The following is a 14,190-nucleotide window of genomic DNA, read 5'->3' as shown; positions in this document are numbered from 1 at the left end:
GTAAATGTGTTACTGCTCCTGAACAAAAACCTTTAAATCTGTTGTCGCCTAGCAACCAAGCCAAAAGCGCTTGTTATGTTGCTGATTTTTGTCATCACGGAGTCTTGGCTTTCCCGATGCCGCATTACATCACCGGCTCGAACGAGACGAAGACTCCGGTAAAAACAGGGGTTGGAGACTACGCGCTACAATAATAGCCGAACCATTGACACACACTGCTCACTCGATATGGAGTTTCTAGCAGTATCGTGCAGACCCTTCTATGTACCGGGAGAGTTGACTGTGGTCTTTGTGTTTGCTGTTTACTTGCCACCGCTAACCGTTTCACCCGATGCTAACGTTAGCATAGCGCTAAATCTCCTGCCCGCTGCTATCAATAAACAGCAGCTTGCACACCCCAACGGAGCTTTTTCGTCAATGGCGACTTTAATCCGGCATGTTTATGGACTGTACTCCCAAATCCATTCAATTGTGGACTGAGCAATTCGGAAAAACACTGGACTATGTGTAATGTAAGATCAAACATTTGGTTGTATCCGGCAACTCTGTTTGACCCTCACCCCTCCCCCCCCCTTATCACCCCTCCCCCCCTTATAGAATAGAATAGAATAGAATATACCTTAATTGTCATTGTTACGAAATGGGTTAACATATTGTGACAACGAAATTGGGCATGACACTCCAGTTTCACACATTCACAGTGAGGTAAAAAATACCAGGAAGATAGAGCAACAGGGAATTAAAACAAGGAGGGTAAGGTTATAGTTATAATTTACACAAAATTTACACAAGAAATGTCCGCATGTAGGATGTTACATACAGTTTGGTTTCGAAGGGTTTGTGCAATATGCATTTGGTGCAAAAATAGTCGTCATAGTGCATTTGATATATAGATTTAATTATACAAAAAAGCACCAGCAAAAACACTGTTCTCCCCGATTCATATCTACATTTTTTTCCTAAAACTGCCAATAGACAAGAAATAATATTTGAAATGGGTGGCACCTAATATACAAAATAACAACGTACCAGTGATTCTTTGGGCAATTCTGCGGTGCCATGACACGAGTCAGAAATGTGACATAGTAAAATGTCACAGTCCTGATCACTAAATCAACCGCATTCGTTTTACCCCAACATTCCTTACGATTCCTGCAAAAAGACAATGCAGTGGGAGCGCTTTATTTAAAGACATCACAATACATTGTTCTTTTTGATTGGAAAGGCCTCACACTTTGCAAAAGGACAGAAGGAGAGAGACCTACACAGACACACAATACACGCACACACACAACACAATTATACTCTATTGTGCTTCTCTCTGTGGACTCCCGGTTCAATAGGATTCAGAGAACAATGTCCAAAGGATATAGGAGGTCAGGTTTAGTGATAAGGGTGCAGAAAACTACTGCTCAACTACTCTCATGGAGGTAGGTATTGAATGTATCACAAATTGTACATTCACAACCAGGGTTGGGTAGGGTTACTTTAACTGGATTACTTTCAATGACTTTTGGATTACTCCAATACCAAATATGCTAATTAAAGACAAAAGAAACGAAATATGAGTAAAATGATGACTCACAACACGTGGTAAGCTTTCTCTCCTGGCTTTGATCTCTTTGATCTCCGGCAAAACTAACATAAAATGCGACAGAAACAAAATTAAAATAAATCCAAACAGCTTGCCAACATCATTTTTGCCGTTCCATGTATTCTGTTACTCCCCAGGCCTGCACAAAATGTAGTCATTTTATTCATATTTAGTTGCTTTTGTCTTTTATTAGCATATTTGGTATTGGAGTCATCCAAAAGTAATTGAAAGTAATCAAGTTAAAGTAACCCTACCCAACCCTGTTTATAAACTTGTTAACTGGCACCAAAGGGGTCGCACTTTCTTATCACCAAATCATTTGCGCTTGATAAAAACATATTCGAACTTACGTTATCTGAAGAAGTCATTGTTTCCATTGGGGCAGGCTTTCATTAGTGACGCAAGCTAGGCAGGCGCTTATTTTGATCGGCCCATTCAAATTGGGACTTGTAAAAATCAGGTAGGGAAGATCAATTTGGGTAAAACTACATTTTCCGTCTTCCTAAAAATACATGCCAGTTTCCCTCAGCACAGAACAACAAAAGGCCGCGTCATTGCTTGTGTGCATGGTTGGGTGTAAAACCAATGTTAAACAAAGTTAAGAACACAACATTTATATATATACCGTATTTTCCGCACTATAAGGCGCACCTAAAAGCCTTTATTTTTTCAAAAGCTGACCATGCGCCTTATAATACAGTGCGCCTTATATATGGATCAATATTAAGTCGCAAAGTCTTGCAACTAAGGCAAGCAGCCGCCGACTAGATTTTTCCCCGAAGGCGAAGTAGTCCGCGGTGCATGCTGGGATTTATATACCGGCGTTTCATTTCCTAACCAATGTGTCAAGCATCATTTGAATCAGTCACTATTGGCTAAAGTTTTTCGGAGGTAAAAGGGGCGGATCCTTTTTATCATTTACAGGCTCGGATAGGCTAAAGGGGCGAAACAAAGCCTGCAACTGGCCGAAAAAGATGAATGTGAATCACACGTTGGGTTGCACTACGGCATAGAGAAAACATTTTTTTACTATTCTGTATTTGTAAATATTTTACTCTTACTGGATTTACTACACTCACGGTTGTAAGAAGACCATGGTTACGTATCATTATTGAACGTGATGGCTGCAAGAAAACTTAGGTGAGCTATGCGGCTTTATATTTTCCCGGTATCTTGTTTTAGAACGATCTTGAAGTTTCTGTGATGAGTCTATTTTTAAACTAAATTCAATTCAAAGTGTTTATTGTCATATGCACAGTAAAGAACCCCGTTTCCCAGCACAATCAAATTCTTACTTTGCTGTCCACACAGTTGCCAGCAAAAAAATAAAATGGAAACTAAGAAATTATATTTGGAATGATGCATTTGAGTGCTTGGTGACATCGTAGAGACACTGTTTCTGTACATGTCTGAGACACGAATTTGCTTCTTTGCAAGCTTTCGTAATATTAAGGGGGTAATAAGTTTGACTGAACTTTAACCTTCCGAATGATATTTGAAATGACGCATTTAAGTGACATCGTACGGACACCGCATCCGCAGGTGTCTACGACACGTATTTGCTTCTTTGCAAGCTTTGGGAATGTTAAGGGGGTAATAAGTTGGACTGAACTATCTGACTGTTTTGTCGACGTTCCCATTCTAGCGCCTTATAATCCGGTGCGCCTTATGTATGGAAAATATAGGACCAAAAACTATTTTGGGGGTGCGCCCTATAACCCGGTGCGCCTTGTAGTGCGGAAAATACGGTATTAGAGTTTTTTTTAAGTAATGTGACCGTTAAAATGAGCTTAACCTACCAGTTTCAGCCAATAGGGATCAAGTGAAAGTCTAATTATCAGGCCCCGTTTCCTATCACACGCTTGTGACATCACTTGAAAAGTGTATTCATTAAGAGCTCATAAAGATGGACACTTAACTACGAGTGAAATATGCTAATGAGTTGTAGAAAATGTTAATATTCATGAAAATTCCCGTTTTCACTGGAAAATGAGAAGAATGTTTGTGTCATGTTTTTCCTCTTACAAAAACCCTATAATTTTCCATCGTCAAACATTTTTGAAAAACTGCCAGGAAGCCACTAATTGTTGACCCCTGCCATAGTGTATGCTAATGACGTACATTATGCTAATAACCTAGCATATGCTACTCATCAATATGGGTGCCGGAGCCCATCCCAGCTGTCTTCGGGCCGTGGGCAGGGGACACCCAGAGACACACAGAGACAGACAACACACTCGCTCATTCAAACCTAGGGACGATTTGGACCGTCCAATAACCTGACATGCATGTTTTTGGAATGTGGGAGGAAATTAGAGTGCCTGGAGGAAACCTACGCCAGCACGGGTAGAACATGAAAACTCCACCCAGGAGGTTCGATCTCATGACCTCAGAACTGTGCCGCACACGCGCTAACCACTGCGCCGCCGTACTGCCCTTGGTTGCCCATTATTAAGTAAAATGTGTTTTTGTTTTCTGTATTTGTTTTATTCTAATGTTACTTCATTTTACTTAATGCATAGCTGAATATCCAAATAATAGAATCCTGCAACTCTATTTAATGAGACCAAAGATTATGACAAATTCTATCTATCTATGTACCTTGGTCATATCCCTCAAGAGGGGTGACCGACAACAAGACAAACACATACAATAACAAAGAAAATAAAAGGGAAAAAACATTATTTTTTTAGACCATGGCCAACCCAATTGCCCAAACAAGTTAGGCACCTCGGCACCTAAGTTGGTAATGCTTTCATCCCTCCAGATAAAATGGGACACCAGAAATCGGCCATGTCACTCAGGTCAGGGTGACACAACACACTCTTTTATTCAACAGCCAAACGCGACAGCTTTCACTGGTTTACCCCTGCCGCATCATACGGGTGCCCAACCCATCCTTACGAACGCGTCGACAATCCCACTATCCTTTCACAACACCTCTCCACTCCTTCCTATCACCAACAAGAGCTCTAGCTTCCATTATATTTAGACCTCTTTCCTGCAGTGCACTCATAACACCATCCATCCACGACAAATTGACAGAGTGAAATCAATTAACTACTATTTACCGTATCTTTTTTTTTTTTTTCACTATAAGAGAAGAATAAAGTTGCTTTGTTCTATTAATGTACTTATTTTGAAACCGATGCAATAGGAAATAGTATGTGGGGAGTTGGACTCAACAGATTATCAATTCAATTTATGAAAGTAGAGGGCCATTTAGTCATTCTGTGGCTGTAGGTGAACCATTTCCTATGGTGTGTGTTGGGCAAGTACAGCCTGGTGGCACCCATCCCTCTCCCGGCCAAGAAATGTTTCCCCCCCGATAGTATTGCCTGGTAACTCAAACAGGCATTAAAAATCTAAAGAAAGATTTAAAAGAACACATGCAAGGACACAATGGACCAATAATTACACTAGCATCAATTACTCCAAAAAGGAAAAACAATTACCGGTAAACAAAAACAAAACTCCCAAAGGAAACAAAGAAAAGGTCCCAAACGTTTAATTTGGTTTGGGATTTTTGTTTGTTTTAGTGGGATAATTAAAAGTATAAAACAAAAAATTATCTAAAGATGTAAATGTAATATAAGAAAACTTAGATAAATGAAATAAACACAATGTAGAAGATGTTTTAAATGTATTTGATCTTATTCATTACATGTGTTAGCCTTGATATTTCAAACAATTTAAAAATGAATAGAAGTACATCCATACATACATACAGAAAAACAAGCTGTCATTATAGAGAAAAAGAAGGTTACAATGTACCGTGAATTCCGGACTATAAGCCGCAACTTTTTTCCCCAACTTTCAACCCTGCGGCTTATTCAGTGATGCGGCCAATTTATGTCATTTTTCTAACGGCCGCTAGCGGCGCTCGAGTGTTGCTACCATTAATTGCCCTGTCACAGCCACCGTTTGGGATGAAAGTTATATTATTATTATTAAAACTTTGAAAACTCTCTCGATGTACCGTCTTTCTTTGTAAATATGTGTAACCCATGTATAATATGTATTTGCAACTGTATATTTTTGTAATGTATTTATTTGTATTTATCTTAGACACTTATTCTGATATGTTTTGAACGGGTGAACGAAAAAGGAGGGGCGGAACAAACGGGGGGTGCCGAGTTTAAGTGGGGACCGCTAAAGGTGAGGGACAAACAAGGAAAGAAGAGGGGGTAAAAAGTTGGTTAAAGAAAAAAGAGTTGCGTGACTAAATGTGTTCATATGATATATTTTTCCCACCCTTACCTTTGGAAATATACACTTTTTTCCTTGGATTACTTTCAACGGGACCCGGACTCTGCAGGTCTGCATCAAACCTTAAGTAACGGTAATATTTTCCGTTCATTTTGCCGGCTGTGATTTTTGGACTGTGGACTTTAATGAAGGACATTTAGTTTCAATCGCGGGACTTGAAGTCGGGTTTGGGTTGATTTTGTGTTTGTGTTACATGTTTAAATGTGGGCGCATGCGGCTTATATACAGGTGCGGCTTGTGTATGTACAAAATCGGTTTTCTTCTTAAAATGTGGTGGGTGCGGCTTATAATCAGGTGCGCTCTATAGTCCGGAATTTACGGTAGTTAAAATGCTACTTTACGTTCATCTTTACTTTTCCAAGTGAAATGATTTTGTTGGGTTGACTCGTGTATTTATTTTCCAGTTTCTTATCTCCACCAGGGTCACAAGGGTGCTGGAACTCATCTCAGCTGACTTGGTGCAGTGGGCAGGGGACACCCTGCACTGTTTGCCAGCCAATTGCCATCAACCATCAACTCTTGCTGCAACGGGTGGGTTGCCCCCAAAAAACAAAAAACCCGGGCAAAAAAATGGTGCGGTCTAGTCACTATGAGTTTATGTTTGTATTCTTTCTTGTGTTTAGTAGCACTCATTTTTGATTGTACTACACAATACAGCGGCATCTAGTGGTCAAAAGTTACAAACACTAAATGTATTACTTATAAGAATAAGAATAATACATTGTATTTCAAAGCACCTTTCTGGACACCCAAGGTCTCTCTCCACAGAATAAAAAACGTACTATCAATATTTAAGATTTAAGAAGTATTTTGAGTAAAAGAAGAATAACATTGAAATAAGCCTATTTTAAACATTTTTGCTAATTTTAGGTATATGAGGATAATAATACAATCAGTCAACACAACAGTGGATATATAAAATTATATAACATCATATGTAAGGCGGCAGGGTGCGGAGGTCCAGATTTCTATTCCAGTTACTGCAGACACCTGTGTGGAGTTTGTATGTTCTCCCCGTGCTTGCGTGGGTTTCCTCCCACATTCCAAAAACATGGATTCCAGAATAATTGCCCGGTCCAAATCGTCCCTAGGTGTGAATGAGCGAGTGAGTTGTCCGTCTCTGTGTGCCCTGCGACTGGCTTGGCAACCAGTTCAGGGTGTCCCCTGCCCACTGCCCAAAGATGGATGCAGTGTTTATTTGTGAAAAGTGATGGGTTAACCCTAACCCATGCTCAAAAATCTATGGGTGCCAACAGAGATCTATGGGTCCCCAAAATTTAGTGTTATCGAGGTTGAAATCGTAAATCGGCGACAAATATATAATATAAATCTATATATTCATTCAGTTTTAATCATCAAATTATTGTTGGTAATATACCGATTAAAGGGATAACCACAAACCTGTCTTTTTTTTATTTTCTCCTTTTATACTTCCTTTTTTTTCTTAACCTCTTTATACAACATAATTCGTAATATCAATCTTCAAAGCAAGTGAGCCGTTTGAGAGACGGCTCTTTTAAATGAGTTGAGCCAAAAAAGCCGCTTCTCTGAAAAAAGACGGACTTCATTTTCACTACACAACGAGATCTCGTTAGTCGAGATCAGCGTGCAGACGAAAACTCGAACCACGAGACCAAAACAACAATGGCGGATCTGCCTGAAGAAAAGTTCAGAGTGCAGTAAATCTTTGTTAAAAAAAGTAATGGGGTAATAATGACAATTTTGTGGCAAAAAGGTTGCGTCCCAGGGACGCACGTTGATTTGAGACGATGCGTCCCCAGTAAAAATGATGCGTCTAGGACGCAGGGACGTGGACAAACGAGAACACTGTGGATGAAATGGGCTCCAGCACCCCCGCGACCCTGGTGAGGATAAGCGGTGCAGAAAATGGATGGATGGATGGATAGATATGTGAGACGCATCAACACACAGTACAGAAGGAGCATAGCAGGAGAAACACATGTTGCATAAACTATGCTTGCAATTACTGTGACCCTGCCTACATCAAACAATGCGTGTTTCAGCAAAGAAATCATATCATCACAAATAGCACAGTACTAGTTAAAGCAGTGTTCTCGTTTGCCCGTGTCCCTGCGTCCTAGACGGATTATTTTTGCTGGGGACGCATCATGTCAAATCAACGTGACGCAACTTTTTTGACACAAAATTGTCATTATCATTTTTTAACAAAGATTTACTGCACTCCAAACTTTTCGTCAGGCAGATCCGCCATTGTTGTTTTGGTCTCGCGGTTCGAGTTTTCGTCTGGACGCCAATCTCCAGTTCGAGTTGTGTAGTGAAAGTCCGTCTCTTTTTAGAGAACCGGCTTTTTCGGCTCAAGTTCACTTGCTTTGATGCATTATATTACCAATGATTATGATGTACAAAGAAGTTAAGAAAAAAAGGAAGTATAAAAGGAGAAAATGAAAAAAGACAGGTTTGTGGTGATCCCTTTAATCAGTATATTACCAACAATAATTGAATGCAGAAAATGAATTCATAATTTGAATAAGAAAATGTATTATTCTACTTAATTCTATTTACATGTATTTTTTCCTCCTACAGTGAACGTCCAAGCGACTTCATTTTTTAACCTTTTTTCATAATAAACCTCATTCATGTCGAGCAACTCAGTGTCTCACAACAAAATGTTCATTAGCAATATATATCATCTCATTAGCCGTACCGCTTATCCTCATTAGGGTCGCGGGGGGCTGGAGCCCATCCCAGCCATCCCTGGGCAGTGGGCAGGGGACACCCTGAACTGGTTGCCAGCCAATCGCTGGGCACACACGGACAGACAACTTACTCGCTCATTCACACCTAGGGACAATTTGGACCGGCCAATTCACCTGAAATGCATGTTTTTGGAACGTGGGAGGAAACCGGAGTGCCCGGAGGAAACCCACGCACGCACGGGGAGAACATACAAACTCCGCACAGGAAGTCTGGAGCTGGATTTGAACCCACGACAGGTTCCCATGACATGAACTGTGCCGCACAAGCGCTAACCACTGCGCCGCTGTGCTGCCTAGCAATATATATGATACAAGGAAACACATGTACAATATAACATGTTAAACTACATAAATAAACATGTTTGAAAAAACGATTTTTTGGTATTTTGTAAGGGAAAATACGACAGTTTGTAAGGGCATGGAGCACACTAAATTTTGGAGAGCCATAGATCTCTGTTGGGACCCATAGATTTTTGAGCATGCGAGTCCCCGGGCCCCATCACTTTTCACAGCTAAAATGAACTTTGTTAAAGCAACATATTTTTTCTTTCAAATTTGTTAATCATGCACTTTGTGTGAATATAACAAAAGACGTTATTGTTAAAGGGCATCATAATTACTAACGTCCAATTATGTACATCACGAAACGCATCTGAAGATATATGTTGTAAGATTATTATGTATTTTGCAATAAAAAATACAACAGTTTGTAAATCCATGGAGCTTTGGATCTTGACAGCTATGTATATGTTCTTAAAAAAGATGAAAATAATAAAACATTCACTTTCCTTTTAGTCAAACTTACATTTTCCTGAAATAATGACATCATGTAATACTGTCAAATGAGTTCAAAACGGAATCTTTCTCGTCAACAATCTCGAGAACCCTCTGCACCCTCTTTTGAGACGTAATAGGGCACAGGTGTCAAACGGGCGGCCCGCAGGCATCAAACCTTAAGTACCGGTATCATTTTCCGTTCATTTTGCCGGCTGTTATTTTTGGACTTTAATGATGCAAATTTTCCTTCTCTTTTGAAATCAAAAACTGAAATTATGGGAACTGCAGTCTGTGACCTTGGTACCTATTTTTGCAAATTATTAAAAAAAAAAACGGTAAACATTTGCGGAAAAAAAAGCTAATTGTGAATAAAGCTCACAAACCTAAATTTGTGGGGCAAAAGTAAAAATAGAAGATTCTATACTGTGAATGCTCAGGTGTCAAACAGGCGGCCAGCGGGCCAGATCAGGCGTCGCTAAGGGATCAAATCAGGCCCGCCAGACGACACTCAGAGAAGCGCAAGAGAAAAACAAGCTGCAGGTTGAAATATGTCAACTTGATGTTGCCAAAGCCAGGTGCCTCGAATAAAGACACTGTACTTGTATTTCTCTCTCTCTCTCTCTCTCTCTCACCCTTTTTCTCCCACTCTGTCTCTTTCACTCTCTGTGTCTCTCTTTTTCTCTTCCTTTGTTGCTCTTTGTCTCTTTCTCTCTCTGTGTCTTTTAACCTCTTTTGCTCCTTTTTTTCTTTCCTCTCTTTTCTCTCCTTCTGTCTATCTACTTCTCTTTGGATTTCTTTCTTCCTCTCTCTTTCTTTTCCCCCCTCTCTCACGACTTTTTATCTTTTGTTTCTCTCCCTCTCTCCTTCTCTTTCTTTGTCCCGACCTCTCTCCTTTTCCCTCCCTTTCTCTTATTTCTTTATCTATCCTTTTCTTTCTCTTTAATCTACTAGTCCGGCCCCCGTCAGAATGTTTGTTCTATCGTGTGGCCTCCGAGTTAAAATGAGTTTATTTATCTATTTCTCTCTCTCTCTCTTTCTCTCTCTATCTTTGTCTTTCTCTCTCTCTTTCTTTTCCACCCCTTTTCTCCCACTCTGTCTCTTTCACTCTCTGTGTCTCTCTTTTTCTCTTCCTTTATTGCTCTTTGTCTCTCGATGTGTCTTTTAACCTCTTTTGCTGTAACTTTCTTTTTTTCTTTCCTCTCTTTTCTCTTTCTCTCTTCTTACCCTTTGCGCTTTTTCTCTTTTCTCTCCTTCTGTCTATCTACTTCTCTTTGGATTTCTTTATTCCTCTCTCTTTCTTTTCCCCCCTCTCTCACGACTTTTTATCTTTTGTTTCTCTCCCTCTCTTTCTTTGTCCCGCCCTCTCTCCTTTTCCCTCCCTTTCTCTTATTTCTTTATCTATCCTTTTCTTTCTCTTTAATCTACTAGTCCGGCCCCCGTCAGAATGTTTGTTCTATCGTGTGGCCCCCGAGTTAAAATGAGTTGGACACCCCTGTAATAGGGCATTGAATCTACTTTTTAGCCCATCACGACAAAGTGTCCTTTCGCAGTTCCAGGTTTCGAAGCCGAAATAAAAGACGCGACAAGAAAGTTAAATCAAGCTCAAATTGTGGAAAACTCAATCGTGTAGAAAGTTCTAGATTGAAAACAAATAACATTTTAAACAGTGGAAGTATTACTTTAAATGGAGCGAGCGAGAAAGTGCGAAAAGGTGAAGTTCTAATCACTTACCAGGCAGTCCCGGAGCGTTCTCGACTCCTCAAGTCAAACTTCCTCCTCTTCTTTTTAGATTTGCTAGCAAACTCGAGAATTCTCCTTGCTCTCCACCACGCCGGTTGTTTTATTCCCGAGGATAGAGAGTGTCAGCCGGTGTCGAGCTCCCGGGACGTGCGTGACGAAATGCGGGAGAAGAAAGAAACAACGCCGTCCTCCTCTAATCCACAGCCAACCTGGTTTCGCGGCGGTCCACAGCTCGCCTCCCACTTAAAGGGCAAGGGGCTGTCAAGTCATTTTTATTTGTACAGGGCAGGGGTGTCAAAGTCATTTGAACTCGGGGGCCACACGATAGAACAAACATTCTGTCGGGGGCCGGACTAGTAGATTAAAGAGAAAGAAAAAGAAAGATAAAGAAATAAGAGAAAGAGGGAGGGAAAGGGAGAGAGGGTGGGACAAAGAAAGAAAAAGAGGGAGATGAAGGGAGCGTGAGAAACAAAAGAGATAAAAAGTCATGAGAGAGGGGGAAAAGAAAGGGAGAGGAAGAAACCCAAAGAGAAATAGAAAGACAGAAGGAGAGAAAAGAGAAAGGAAAGCGCGAAGGGTAGGAAGAGAGAAAAGGAAAAAAGAAAGTTAGAGCAAAAGAGGTTAAAAGACACAGAGAGAGAAAGAGACAAAGAGCAACAAAGGAAGAGAAAAAGAGAGACACAGAGAGTGAAAGAGACAGAGACAGAGTGGGAGAAAAGGGGTGGAAAAGAAAGAGAGTAGAAAGAGAAAGAGAAAAAGAGAGAAAGAAAGAGAGAGAGATAGAGAGAGAGAGAGAGAGAGAGAGAGATAAATACAAGTACAGTGTCTTTGTTCGAGGTACTTGGCTTTGGCAACATCAAGTTGACCTATTTCAACCTGCGGCTTGTTTTCCTCTTGCGCTTCTCTGGTTGTTGTCTCGCGGGCCGGATTCAATCCCTCAGCGGGCCTGATCTGGCCCACGGGCCGCCTGTTTGACACCTGTGGTACAGGGAAACCTCGGTTCTCGACCATAATCCGTTCCAGAACCCTGTTCGAAACCCAATTTGTCCGATCACGGAAATCATTTTTCCCATTAAAAATAATGTAAATTGTTTTAATCCGTTCCAACACCCTGAATGTTTAGCAAGAACATAAACATGAAGCTAACCCAGGCTAATCATACGTTCGCGTTATCAAAATCTTCTGTACGAAAGATTACGCTAACATGAACGTATAAAAAAAAAAAAATCAGGTCGTTTACAAGTCATTTAGCACCCGGGTCTCCACAACAAGTGGTGAGCGGTTCATTGGGAAGGGGGCTCCGTTCCAACACCCTCAATGTTGGGCTCCATTCCAACACCCTGAATGTTTAACGTAAACTTAAAGCTAACCCAGGCTAATCGTACGTTCGCGTTATCGTAATCTTATGAATAGGATTTCTTACCTTTGTGGTGGTCAGCAGAAGGCGCTCGCACACCTCCTTCATATTTGGCTATTATTTCTTTCCTAAATGCAATAGTTGTACGCACTACTTTTCTTTTTTCACCTGTAGCAACTTTGCTGCTTGCACTGACTTTCTTCGGAGGCATCATAAGGGGCTAAAACACCCGTACGCCGCTCAGCATGGCACCCTAGCGTACACACTCGCGCATTACCGGCGTTCGAACTCCGATTTTTTTGACCGAACAGCAAAGCAAGAATTTCTGGAAATTTTTGGGTCGAACACCGATTTGTCCGAACTGAGAGGCGTTCGAAAACTGAGGTTCCACTGTATAGCCCTTAATCACAAAGAGTCTCAAAAGGCTGCACAGGTTTTTGCACAGACTATTATTTCAGACTATTATGACACTATCCCCTGATCTGGAAACAACATGAGGGCAAGGAAAAACTCAAAAACCTCAACATGAGGAAAATAAAGAAACCTTGAGAAGGGACCGCACATGTGATATCCCAAGTGTTCATTTTAGCTGTGAAAAGTGATGGGTCCCGGGGACTCGCATGCTCAAAAAACTATGGGTCCCAACAGAGATCTATGGGTCTCCAAAATTTAGTGTGCTCCATGCCCTTACAAACTGTCGTATTTTCCCTTACAAAATACAAAAAAAAACTTTTTTTTTCAAACATGCTATATTGTACACGTGTTTCCTTATATCATATATATTGTTAATGGACATTTTGTTGTGAGATCCGGAGTTGCTCGACATGAATGAGGTGTATTACAAAAAAAGTTCAAAAATGAAGTCGCTTGGACGTTCACTGTAGAAGGAAAAAATACATGCAAATATAATTAAGTAGAATAATTTTCTTATTCAAATTATGAATTCATTTTCTGCATTCAATTATTGTTGGTAATATACGGATTAAAAGGGATCACCACAAACCTGTCTTTTTCCATTTTCTCCTTTTATACTTCCTTTTTTTCTCAACTTCTTTACACAACAATATCCATCCATCCATTACCTGCACTGCTTATCCTCAGTAGGGTCGCGGGGGCGCTGGAGCCCACCCCAGCTATCTTCGGGCAGTGGGCAGGGGACAACCTGAACTGGTTGCCTGCCAATCGCAGGGCACACAGGGACAGACAATTTGCTCGCTCATTATAAAGTTCAAAGTTTAAACGATTATAAAGTTTACTGTAGAGTGAAAAAATAAATGTTATTATACTTTATCAGAATCACGTTTTTTTAATGCATTACAACCCATTAGCTGACGTTCCCCGAGGCCTTCTAGAGGGCTCTCACTTTGCCAACTCGAAATCTGATTGGCTAAAGCAACGGTTTCATCGTCACTCATGTTACGTCTCAGGGCCTGCAAATCTACTTGTGAAGGCCTCCGGGTAGATTTCTGAGCATGGCAACAAGTAATGGTTAAAATGTGTTAGTTATATGCTTAAGTATGAAAAAAATATTGGAAACATTTGTGAATACCTGTAAAAGTATTCCCAAACAGGGGACTCGAGAAATTAAGTTGACCTATCTGATTGGCTAAAGCAACGGTTTCATCGTCGCTCATGTTACGTCTCAGGGCCTGCAAATCTACTTGTGAAGGCCTCCGGGTAGATTTCTGAGCATGGCAACAAGTAATGGTTGAAAT

At 40.6% G+C, this 14,190-nt stretch overlaps 1 protein-coding gene across 1 annotated transcript in view; it reads right to left on the bottom strand.

Annotated features, from left to right (window-relative positions):
• The window catches only part of sox13 (SRY-box transcription factor 13), an 83,955-nt gene extending 72,681 nt beyond the window's left edge, over positions 1–11,274 (bottom strand). Inside the window, exon 1 of the mRNA XM_088339044.1 lies at positions 11,110–11,274. The gene's annotated coding sequence lies outside the window, so the exon portion shown is untranslated. The remainder of the gene's footprint in view (positions 1–11,109) is intronic.
• Positions 11,275–14,190: the final 2,916 nt, after the last annotated feature.

Source organism: Urocampus carinirostris, chromosome 6 (assembly GCF_059441175.1).
Source record: "Urocampus carinirostris isolate Australia breed hairy pipefish chromosome 6, RoL_Ucar_1.0, whole genome shotgun sequence".
Taxonomy (NCBI): domain Eukaryota; kingdom Metazoa; phylum Chordata; class Actinopteri; order Syngnathiformes; family Syngnathidae; genus Urocampus; species Urocampus carinirostris.
This window is presented reverse-complemented; position numbering and strand designations above follow the sequence as displayed.